Consider the following 12,940-nt stretch of genomic DNA (forward strand, 5'->3'; position numbering starts at 1 on the left):
AATTGACATGCAGTAAAGTTAATCTGGTTTGCTAATATCCCTTAATAATTTTATGAGAACAGATTGGTTCTCACATCAAAACTTGTTTGGGAGGAGGTACCCAAAATTCAATCATGTGCATGATGTCAGTTAGCCCAGCCTCCCTCATGTCTTTGGTTTTTATTGTGTCAGTAAGTATGTCATGTTTAATCTCTATGAAATGCTGGAAGCTGATTAATGAGACATTTCTAAGTTTCATAGTAGTTATTTTCTAATATACATGCTTTTTTAAGTAATGAAATGAGGTTAAAAGGATTTTCTAATCTTGAATTTTTGCTAAGGAACACAACAGAAAACATGGCATCTAACCCAAAATGAAAGGATAAGATGGGAGGGAGGAAGGACAGAATGTGCAGCAAAGCTGGAATAACAGAAATCCTGACAGAGCTAGCAGGGAAACAAAGTTCCTATAAAAACTAAAAAAATTCCCAGCAAAGCCAGATCAATGGTCCCCTGGTCCCCTAGACCATTCCAAGAGCAGCAGGAGGTGATGCTATCTGGGAACGCAAGCCTGGTCAAAGTCATCAGTCCATTCCCCTTGTACACCCTCAGCATGCACAGTCCTTTGATGTGGATGTTAGAAGGTATCTTCTCTGCTTGTGACCCTTTGTCCACCACTTGTCTTTTTCAAGACAAGTTTACTAGACATGGAAATGGAAATTAATGTGACTTCCAATAAGCTCACCTGCTCAGTGAAGATCTAACCAGATAATCTATAGGCTGCACCCCTACCAGGATTTGGGAAGGAGGTGAAGGTATTGCTGGGCCTTCTGCACTGCCAAATACTCTGTGGGGTATGTGGTAATGACTCACAGGTGGTCAAGCAGCTGGACCAGTTCCTGAGGTACTTCTTGAATCCAGGTGTCAGGGTTTTGTGAGTTCAGTTTTCAGTAGGTCTGCTAAGACATCTTCAGCTTTAAACATTAGGTTGTCAGTTGTGAGTCTTGTAAATGGATGTTGAAAAGGTCCTGATATTGAAAACTGCAGATCAGAGGATGGAAGGAAGAGAACATGAATTGGCTCTAACATGCACATGGAACAGCTGCCATTGCTAGCCAAATGTTCAAGTATATTCAGATCTTCTGTCTGGTGGCATCTTAACATTGGTGTTATATGGGCAATAACAGATCTTACACAAAAGAAAACTCTTTTGGGATGGCAGGGCATCTTAATATCCTCATCTGTCAGTGCACATTCATTCAGATGGATGGGGTTTAATTTGCTATTCAGTCATGAAAACATCTTCATTCTTCTTTCCCTGAACTATGCATGTTCTACCAGAATAGCCATTAAATGCTCAAACAAGGATGGATTTTATGTTTGATTTTGCACTAGATACTTTAAATGCTTTTTAATAATTGACAATATTGGATGCTTTATTTCTTAATTAGAAGGATTTATCATTTCATAGAATCACTGAATGATTTTGGTTGGAAATTATCTTAAAGCTCATCTAGTTCTGATCCCCCTGCCATGGGATAGAACAGTTTTCACTAGACCAGGCTGCTCAAAGCCCCATCCAGCCTGGCCCTGAATATTTCCAGAAATGGGGAGTCCACAACTTCTCTGGGTAACCTGTCCAGTGTCTTGCCACCCTTTATAGTAAAGCATTTCTTCCTAATATCTAATATAAACCTGCTCTCCTTCAGTTTGAGGCCTTTCTTCCATGTCCTATCCCAATATTCTCTTTTGAAAAGTCCCTCTCCAGCTTTCTTGTAGGCCCCCTTTAGGTACTGGGAGGTGCTGTAAGGTCTCCCCAGAACCTTTTCTTCTCCAGGCTGCACCACCCCAACTCTCTCATCTTGTTTTCCTAGAAGAGGTGTTCCAGCCCAGTGATCAACTTAATGGCTCTCCTCTGGGCTCATTCCATCAGGTCCATGTCTTTCTTGTGTGGGGACCACAGAGCTGGATGCAGAATTCCAGGTGGGATCTCACAAGAGCAGAGAGGCAGAAGCACCTCCCTCAACCTGCTGATTACACTTGTTTTGGTGCAGCCTGGGATCTGGTTGCCTTTCTGGACTGCAAGCACACATCGCCGGGTCATGTTGAGCTTTTAATCCACAAACACCACCAGGTCTTTCTCCCCAGGTTTAATGTCCAACTATTCTCTGCCCAGGCTGTATTTGTGCTTGGGATCCCTCTGACCTGCACTGGGCCTTGCTGAACTTCGTGGAGTTTGCAGAGATCCCCCTCTCAAGTGGTCATTTAAATTACCTAAAGCTTGTCATTCCAGTTCTTCTGTTAGGAGAACTATTAGCAATGCTTTTGAGAAAGATAAATCATAAAGCCATAAAGATATCAAGAGTATATAAAAACAAATTTTAGCAAGCCCAGACATACATCTGGTAAAGAATGTTACTGTCATGTTTGTAAGCAAAACATAACTCTTGGGACTGCAAAACAGCTGGTGGCTGGTTTTATGGTTTTGCTAGTTTTTCTTTAACCATTTTTTAGAAAACATTCATTGTGACACTTCAAAAGCAAAATTTTATTCAAAGTCAAACTTTAAAATCACATCTTTAAATATATACAAATATATATATATATATATATTCACACACTTATAAATACACTGAGCAAAAAGTACTTCAGCCAATTTTCATTTCATAGGAGGCCAGAAAGGAAAGGACAGTGGTAGGTTTTGTCAAATCCAGTATGTGTGATACATATTTGCATGTGTTCCCAAAGGTCCTGGAAGGTAGCAGTACAGCACACAGCAAAATATGGCATCACCAGGTCAACTATGGTTGACCACCAGGTTTCATTAAAGTATCAGCACCCCAGGAGCTCTAACAGCCTTGATGAAGCAGAGTACTTTGGAATAATTACTAGCCAATTTTTTTAATCCTTTTGTTATTTCACAAAATACTTTTGTACTGGACCACCTAATTTGGTCATTCAACATTCTTATGTTAATATATGCTTAAGTCATGTTATACTGCTGACAACAGTCTGGTGTGGTTTTGGTTTTAGGGTTTTTTCCTATCTTTTGCACTTGTGGGAGTTTGGCAGCTGTGGTCTGCCTCTGCTGCTGAAAAAGGGTTATTTTTTCTCTGTCTGCATCATTCTTCCTCGTATGTGTCGAGAATTTTTTCAAAACTTCACATAAAAGCATAATCTTTTCTTCTTCATTTAAAACTCATTTGGAGAATGTGACTTATTTCTCTACCTGTTAGAAAAGTTGCTGTGACTTTGAAAGCATTAATTTCTTCAGCTCCTGTCTAAATGATTTTTTTTCTATATAGTTCAAAAACCTTTCTTTCACAAGTCTGATAGACTCTGTCTCTTCAAGTACTTCACTAGCAAGTTTTTATTTTAGAAGAGAATCCTTTGTAGCATAGGGTTTTGTACCTATTTTTCAGTATGTACATTATATGCTGTATCAAAGCATTCTTGCCTTTTCATGTATGGCAAACTGTTTTGGACTTGGCTTCCAGGAAGCCATTATAGAGAGACAAAAGACAGCACAGAGTCCTTCTAGTCCAGAAAGGACTTGATAAATGGCCTCAAAACTTTCAGATTTCTTTTCACACAGTTAGTCACTGGACACTTAAGAGTCCTCAGAAATCCTATTATTTAATTATGTTCTTCTTTTCCAAAGCAAAATATTCTGTTCAGCTGCAAATAAGTACTGTGAACTATGAGGTTAGAAGCCTTTAAACCTATTACTAGTACAAGTGGCATCTTCAAAACTTCTATGAAGAGCCAGGGCTTTATTTTGTCATTTTTTCAAGGGTTTTAAAATTTACAAATAGATTGTATTTGGAGTAAATTGGGCATTTTTTCTTCCTCTGGAAGAATACTCAATGAATTAAAGAGGCAATACAACTGTGGTTTTGGATAAACATATTTAGTAAAAGCTTTCTCAGCTTCAGTATTTTCATAAGCAGAGTGTGAAAAACAATTTAATTAAGTTTAGTTATTTGACTGATCAGCATTAACAGTATCAAGTAAACCAGGCCAAATCTGTGAAAAGGGTATTCACAAAACTGAGTGTTGTATATAAGCTGCCAACCACTGAACCTTCCTGCTTCTGGGTTTAACAGCTTCCCAAAGACTGGGAAAAGCTATCTTCCAAAATAATCTGAAATCTCTAGGATGATTCTTGTGATAAATTTCTCTTTGTGAATTTTAAAATGTGTTTCCTTCTTTAAACACTAATGTTTGAAAAGATGGGCCTTTCTGAAGTCCCTGTTCCTTAGCATGGAGGCCAGGACACAACCTTCAGGCTTCAAGAAAATGAGCAGCACACTGTGCTGCACTCCAGAGTGGGTGTAACCTCTTAGAAGTTCAGCCAGAATTTCACCCACAAAGATTTTACTCTTGTATTTTTCAGCCTTATCATTTCCATTCAGGGATCATCCTCAGAGAAGGGCTCACTTTCCCTGGAGGCTCTCAAATATTTTGTTGGAAATAGTAGCTGCAGATATGCAGATACCTCAGGCAGAGAGGAGAGCTTCTCTAGAATGGCTTGCACTTCCAAAAGCAGTGCAGCAATAGCTCACAAAACAAATGCTGTTAACTCAGTTAAGCCACTTGCAGAGAAAAATCTCTTAAAGCAGAGAGAAAGTGAAGAAAGATCTCTTGAAATAAATAATTTAAATAAAGATCTTCAAATAAAGATGTCAAAATCTATTAATGGGCCATTTAAGCTTTAATCAAAAGTGTTTCAGAAACAGTTTCACAATTTTACCTCTGAAAGGATTCACTGCAGTTTTATCTTTGCATGTATGAACACTTCTGTTTCCAGGCATCATTAAGGTATGATTTTTATTTCCACAAATCTATAAATATCTGACTGGAAAGCCAGAGATCACTGTTAGATGAATTCCCATCCAACTGGGCACCTGCTGAGCAAGGGGGCTGGACTGGCTGGTCTCCAGAGGTCCCTTCCTACCTTAACCACTGTCTCATTTTGGGATGCCCATAGTCCATCACTGTTCAGTTTTATCAGAAAATGCCTAGCTCTGTAGCTTTTAACTACTCCTTAGCATCTTGCTATAATCTCAGAATCTCATTCAGTTCTCCCCACCTCTGCATGCCTGTCCTGTCCTTGTTTAACTGTTTGTGTGGGTGAGGCAAATGCTGAGACACTGAATATGTTTTATGCACAGAGAGCAGGACTGATCATCACCCAGATAGGTGAAAAGAGATTCAGCCCTTGAAATAGCTATTGTGTTGTGGGTGTTTTTACATTTGCAATGGCACAACATTTAAACAGCAAGCCAAAGTTACTGTGGAGGATTTGGAGTAGCAGAGTGTTGAGCCTCCCTGTCATATTTTACAAATGGCCTCCCTGTTTTACATAAATGTTTGGACCTGTTAAAATCATGTGAGTAGGCTTGATCACTGAATTTATGCTTGTCTTACAGACATTTACCTTTAGAACTGTCACTAAAAGAGCATCTCTAGCCTCATAGGAAGGGATATAGGCATTAGGTTTAGGCCAGGGACTCCAGCAAGTCCTTTTACATTTTGAAAAAGCCAGACATTTCAAAAGCAAAGGTACACACATTGCTGTTGTGTGGATAGAAGCCAGCACAAGGTTTCAGCAATGACTTACTCTTTTCACTGAGCCAAAATTCACTGTGCTTTCTACCATTGTCACATCTCTTTGATATTTTTTTTTTTGCCTTCGTTATGGTATCTTAAGTTTGTCTTGACATTTTTGCACCTGGTGCCAAAAATGGGGTTTTTTTGGTAGGTGATATAGTCTTTGGAGAAGCCCATCATTACTCAGGTTGAGTAACTGGTCTGGCAGAAGGTGTCCCTGGCCATGACAGGGGGACTGGATGAGATGATCTTAGAAAGCCCCTTCCAACCCAGACTGTTCTGTAAATCTATGATTGCTTGAAAAACTCGCACTTTTTCCCCAAGTGTCCATCCACCAGCACCTCCCACCCCAGAAAGAAAGTTTGCTTTCAAAATGTAAAAAAAAAGGAGAGATAGCCTTTGTCCTCTTCATAACTCCTGGCTCTTGAGACACAGATTAATGGATAAAAAATTCAGAGTTAATAAAACCAAAGTTGAAGTTTATCATCATATGCTCATCACAACCACTCTCAGATTTGTCATTTCTTTATAAACAGTTGTCCAATGATGAATATTCACTGAAATCTCTGATAATGTTGTCTGTCATCATCTGCCAGTTTTTTTAAATTTTAATTACAATGTTAATATCTGCTTCTGCTTTTATATGGAATATTTCAAAATCCTTATTACACACAATACCACCAGCCTTTTCTACATGGTGTGACCTCACAGGCTTTGCTTCATATTTGTAGTCCCTGCAGCACCTGCTTGAGTACTATGACTTTTTTTTCCATTTTTCTTAACTTTTTGGGGCTTTCTATCAGTCTCCAAGAAACTAAAGCAGTATCTGTACTGGTTTTATGCCATGGTCTTTTGGTCTATCTTTTAGTTTGATGTGTCCAAGCATCAGGCCAAACTAATTTTCTGGATGAGGTTTTTATTTCCTGGGAAGTAATGATGCTGAGGCCCTTGGCACATGGTGGTTCTGGTAGCAATGGCTACCAAACTTCCTCTCTGACATCCAGATAAGGCTTGAAATTGGTTAGGAAAATGTAATCACACACAAACACACCTGCACATATACTCCTTCTTCAACTTATCAAAAATAAGTTCTTATCTGTGTCCAACTTCCTTACAGTCTGTAATACTGCAGATTTATTTTTTTTTACTTTTCTTTTTTGAGCTTAATACTCACAGCTGAGATATTTTTGCTTCAGTTGAATCACAAGTGACATTGTTGCTTAAAATTGTTGGTATATAAAGCCAGAGAAGAGCTTTAATTTTACAAAATCTGCTACACTGAGATGCTGCTAACAGTATGTCCCCAAGCTCAGGTTACCAAGAGGATTCAAGCAGGCACCACTTGTTTTTTCCCCTGAGGGGGCCAAAAAGCCTGCCTTATTTCCCATAGTTTTACCCCTAAATGAGAAGAAATGCTGAAACTTTATTCCAGAGAAAAGCTGTATGTGTCAGCAATAAAGTAACAATAAGCAATTTTAAATCAACCTTTGAAAATTCTTGAAATACAGGCAGCTTTGTACGATTTAAAAAGGAAAATTTTAGAGCAGATGAACTTCCAGCTTAATGAGTACACAGTATTATGTTCCTATTCCATAATAGTTGGGGTTATTATATTTACACAGACCAAATGACTGCAAACAAACTCTTGAAACAGTGTTAATTGGATTCACAATTCAGATAAACTATTATCCTGCCAAGATGAATTATGGTTTGAAGTTACTGCTATTTGTTAGTAAGGTAGACTATTCAACAGAAATGTTTCTATTCAACAAAAAAGAAGGTTTCTATATATGTATATATATCTGACTCAGATGTAATTTTGTATATTTTTTGGTTATGAACCTTCTCCACAGAACTACCACTCGTCAGTATTACTGTGCCCATACCAAGGCAGAAGCTGTTAAGCACATTTGAGCACAGGATTTCAGGTTGTCTTGGAGCCAGGCACAAGTGCTTTTTCATACAACATGCTAAAATGAAAATATGATTGAATATTAAATACAAAAAATGTACTTAATATTCAAGGTACACTATTTAATTAGATAAATGTTTATATGTTTTAAAGCTAAATAAAAGCCTTTAAATCACTGTTCACAAATTATGAAATTTGAAAATAGTAATAAGGTATTTCAAAACTGAACTTTGTTCCATCCCGATAGTAACACGAAAGCTGTACAGAGGTACAAATCTATCTAGGGGTAGTGGAAAGGCACTAGACCTAGCACCTTCAGCATCAAAAACTACATAAAAATTATAAACAGAAACATGAAGGTAGATATAAAACATTTATAGATTGAATTTATGATCACACGGAAGCTGTAACTAGGCTGTGTACATTTCTTATAGAAGACCTTGTGTGAATTTTAAATAAAATATAACCTAAACTATATAAAACAGAATGGCAAGGTTTCCTTAATTTATCTTATGTGAAAATCTTGCAATGACTAAAATGTCTATTGAAACTGATTTTTTGATGACATTGTTCATTTAATGTTGTCCCTTTAGCATTCCTTCTGCTTATGTCTTTTAAATTTCTTAACATCGGAAACTTCTTTTAAGGTAGGTTTCTGTTCAAGGCAGAACATGCAGTTTCCATATGTGAGATGAGAGAAGGGCAGTAACAGGCATCCAGCTCTCCAGAGAGGGTTTAACAGTGACTCTCTGTGAGCTGAACTTTGCTTGTTAAATAGAGACTTTGCCTCACACATTAACACAAAACCAGTTTTTCTTATGCCTTGCAGAACAAATCAGTGAAAGCCCAAGGTTTTGCTATTTCTACCCTTGAAGTCCCATTTAAACTTGGTGTGACACCAACCTGCACCTGTGTCACAGGGTTGGTTTACAGAAGCCTTTTCTCAGAGGGAAAGAAATGTTGTGCCCAAGCTGTTACACAAGGCTCCTGTCCCAGTCATGGCACAGACCAAGCATGGCATCCATGCAGTCCTCAAATCATTATCTCCAGCCTCCCTGAAACAGTGTCCAGAGTGCTGTCTGTCAGCACTCTGTGATGAGTCTCCAAACAGGTTAGAGAGGGAAAAAGATCTCATATAGGTATAGTTTCATCAAGACATCCTACACCATTAGTTCCAGCATCAGTGTTTGCGCTTTTGGAATGGACTGAACCCTGCCAGGAGGTCTGCAGGAGGTTACATCCCTCTCATCCTGCCTGTGCATGGCACAGCAGGTGCACTCTGACACAGATGGAAGCAGCTGCAGCAGCACTCAGGGCAGGTCCCAGGTCTCCAAGCAGCTGAGCACTCATCACAGCAGTCTGCAGTTATGACTCAGCTCAAGTAGCCCAGGAGACATTTCCAGGTTTTACAGCTCTGGAGTGCTGGAGATGCTGGGCAGGAGGTGCAGAGGTTGCTCAGGCAGACAAATCTGGGAACAGAAGGTATAGAGCACAAAGGAATGCTGTTATAGCCATGTGTCCCTGCCTCCCTGGGCAGGATGTGTCTTTCCCCACCACTTAGCCATCTGCACAAGAAAACAGCATTGGCAATTAAATAAATTGATAAAATTTTATCAGGACATCCTAGACTGTCCTGATAAAATATTATTTTGTCAAATAATTTTTCCATTAAAGGAAAGTTTCATGGCTAGCTCATTCTCCCTTCCTCATAAGAAACAAGATCAATATGTTGAAATTAATGTTTAAGACAACATGCATGGATGTATGTCTCACTAGCCAGCTGCACAGTTCAGATGCTGATCTTCCACTGATGGGAAATCAGAGGTGCCTGCATGCATGTGTGTGTGTGTGCACTTTTCTGCATAGACTTAGCAAAATCAACAACACTAAAGATGTTTTCTCATATCAGAAATTGGACCTAAGTGCAGGTTTGTTACCATCAGGTAGCTGTGACAGCACCATGCCTGCTTCCATCAATGTGGCTTCTCATGCAGTGGAAGTCTTCACAGAAATGAGTCTTTTTCTTCTCGTTCTGGGAAGGACTTAATGTCCTCCTTCCTTTCTGGAACAGGGCACTTTTACAAGCTTGCTGACATAGCAGTGTCATGAAGGCAGTGATGTGACAAGATTTGAGAGCCCTTTAGCTGTTCCTACAGGAGTCTCTACAGGGGAGAATTACTCCAGCAGAAGTAGTCTTGTCAGGAGCACTTATCCTGCTCAGAGAGCACCAGAGGAGGCTATCATGGGAGAAGTGAATTTTGCCAAAGTATTGGTGTCTGCACACTGTTGGAACAGTGCAAAGTACAGGACATTTTCTCAACTAAGTCTTTGAGGTACAGCTTCTCCTAGAGTTATTTCATCTGTCTCTTTTAGAAGCACAAAACATCCTTATGTAGAAAGTTCAGTACAGAATGTGTCTGAAAAAAGAGGGTCAGCATCTTTGCAGGTATTTAAGTCTTCCTGTATTTCTCTTTACTAATTACTATTTTCTTGATTTTTTTTTCACTGCAGTTGAAACTCTTTGTCCTATTTAGTTTGGTTCACACCTATCATGAACCTCAATTATTATCTATTGTCTATTGCACTGGAAATTAATCATTTCTCCAATGAGTGTCTAAACTGAACTGACAGAAAAAAAGAAATAAACTACATTAGGAGTACAGACACCACATCACAAAAAGCTGTCATTGTAGGCTAAACTGGAACCTGGTTTTTATTGATATTTATATTTCTAACATCACAATGACTCATTGTTGCCCCCTCTTTCTACCTACTTCCTCTTTGTGGGAAGGGCGGGAGCAGTGAACTGCACACATTCAGAAAAGAAATGAGACCTATCAGAAAAGAGAGATATTTTTCAGAAAATAGAAAGACCCAATTGCATGATCTAAAATTAACTGTGAAATCTCTATGTCTGTCCCAGTCTCCCTACTTACAAACTATTTGGGGCACCCCGGGCTTCATTCTTGAGGGATTAGGACTGATGAATGATTTCTCATACTTTTTCATGGCACCAGTTGCACCAGGAAATGAAGTTTTAATTAATGTAACCTGTGAATGTCAGGACATCCAGAATTAAAACACAAAATGCCAAACCATGTGTCACCAGGCAGAGGGAGATGAGTGTGGATAATGACCCATGAGAAACACTTACAGCAGCTGGTAGCACTGGAGCAGTTTGCAGCAGAAAAGATGAAATTACCTAATATTGGCCAGGAATAGGCAGTTGATGCCTTTTCCTCTTGTTTGATTTCAGTATAATCTTTTTACTGTTAGATTGAGATTAATACTTGCTTGATGTTATTCACTGTTTGCTGTTGGAGAATTCTGCTTTAGGAGAACTTCCTGTTGGACCTCAGTCCTTCTTATCAAACTGGCTATTGATAAGAAATACAGCTGCTCACTTTTCTCCATTTATACCCAGTACTTCAAGAAATAATGACAAGTGATTATATTATACTGTTGATGTGATTTCCCTTATTAGTTGTGTTTTGTTTTTTTTTAATATATCCACACAATATAACCTGAACACACAGGTGAATTTTAGAGTGCTTTGCAGCACCAGACTTCATAACAGAAATTTTGCTGCCATAACAAAATCTAAAGATTTGTTTTCCATGGGAGGTGTGCAGTGCTTAGAAAAATTTCGCTGACTCTACTTGGAATTAAATTTCCTCCAGCTTCTAATAAAGTAGATCTGCTACAGAGAAGTTCAAAATTAATATGAATATTCACCAAAAAGCCCCAGAATTCTTGCTTAAGCAATAGGTAAAAAAAGCCAAAACACAATATTTGGAGAAAAATTGAAGCTTAAGGAATCTACTTGGTCAGTTCAGCTGAATATTAAGAAAGATTATACTAATTTATAGAAGTCAATGGATCATGGGACAGAGGCAAATCAGTATCATACCGATTTCAAAATAGGATCCTGAAATTTTTACTAAGAATGCTGCCTTCATTGCTAGGCTGGTGAAGTTAGGATTTGTCATGCATTTCTATCAATAGTGCCACTGCAGACATGTCAAACAATTGATTGAAACACTTTTTAGTACCTTTAAAACATTTTATTTTCCCAACTCAGAATGATCTGATTTCCACTTGATTAACTATAATCTCAATTGCTACTTGAAACAGTGCTTTCGAGAAATGTCACCCAGCCTGTAAAATAAAAATCACTAAACTTAATCAGCATTCTTTCCAGGGCATTTGCTTTATGCTGTAGGAGAGGCCTGCCAGTCCCAAAATGCTGTTAACCCTGTGCCAGGGGCTCCCCACCTTTCCATCCCTGCCCAGCATACAGCTGCTTCCATTTTCAAGGAAAAGGCTATGGAAGGGACATGGCAGCCCCTCACTTCCCTCCCCACAACTTCTTTGGGCAGATCTCACCAGCTGCTGAGATTTCCCTTGTCCATTGTTTTTTTGTGTCTGTCCACAGGGTGGAGGTCATGACTTGCATATAAGCCAGCCTGCCCTGAAAATAAGCATTAAAAACTACAATTATAGAAGGATCAAGCCATGGAACAGAAAAGGAGGGTGGAAAGCAAGAGGAAATATTTGAGTGCCAAGGACAACAACAGGAAAAAGTTCTTGTCGTGAAGAACATTTTGTCTGTGGTTTGTCACTTGTCATGTTGCTTTCCACACCACAGAGCTGCAGTCCAGCTCTCCCTAGCACAGAAATTTAATGAGGAGGCTGGAGCCTTCGGTAGGGCCACTTGGTGTTTGATTGTGGATGCAGGCAGAAGTGCAGTGCAGACTCTGGAGAGCCCAGGCTTGGAGCTGTTGTTAGTGGGGCTGGAGGGGTGAGAGTAAGGGCTGACATTTCACAGTGTGGCAGGGCCAGTGTTAGAGAGGAATCTGTGCTGGCAGCAGGTTGCCAGTGAAGAGAGGAGAGGCGCAGTTCGGCACTGTTGGACACATGGTCTTTTCACATTGCTCTTTTCTTGTCTTTGAAGTACAAGTGTGTCATACTGACTATATTTTCCTTTGTTTCTCAGAGCCTGATGTGTTTATTTCGTACTTGGCATCTCATAGTTACAAAGAGAAATAAAAAATCCTGTGATTTTTTTCTTCTGTCAACAAAAATGTTTTTGCTTAGTTGGTCAGTTATGTAGTCCTTTAATAATCTTAATAAAACACCAGCAAAGAGTTGTCATGAGTGTTACTCCAATTTGCTCAGTGATGTTCTGGACATCTTGCTATTCTTTAATAATATCTTATTAAAGCAAGATTATCTTATCAACAGCTTTAACCAAAACAAAATTACTATTTTCAGGCTTTAGCATGGGAAGTATATGAGAGTAGACTGAAGCACCCTGGTCTAAGAAATCCCATTACAGGGAATCAGACCAGAGGGGACTTTTGATAAGATCCACATGCAGACTTGAGCTAAGGATTGGGACACAGAGAAATAGAAAAATTTCAGCAATGCTGATTT

General features: G+C 39.1%; 1 protein-coding gene across 2 annotated transcripts in view; it reads left to right on the top strand.

The window, feature by feature from the left end:
- The window catches only part of KCNK13 (potassium two pore domain channel subfamily K member 13), a 51,407-nt gene that overhangs the window by 29,015 nt on the left and 9,452 nt on the right, over nt 1-12,940 (top strand). The gene's annotated exons all lie outside the window — the stretch shown is intronic.

This window comes from Agelaius phoeniceus, chromosome 6, assembly GCF_051311805.1.
Source record: "Agelaius phoeniceus isolate bAgePho1 chromosome 6, bAgePho1.hap1, whole genome shotgun sequence".
NCBI lineage: Eukaryota > Metazoa > Chordata > Aves > Passeriformes > Icteridae > Agelaius > Agelaius phoeniceus.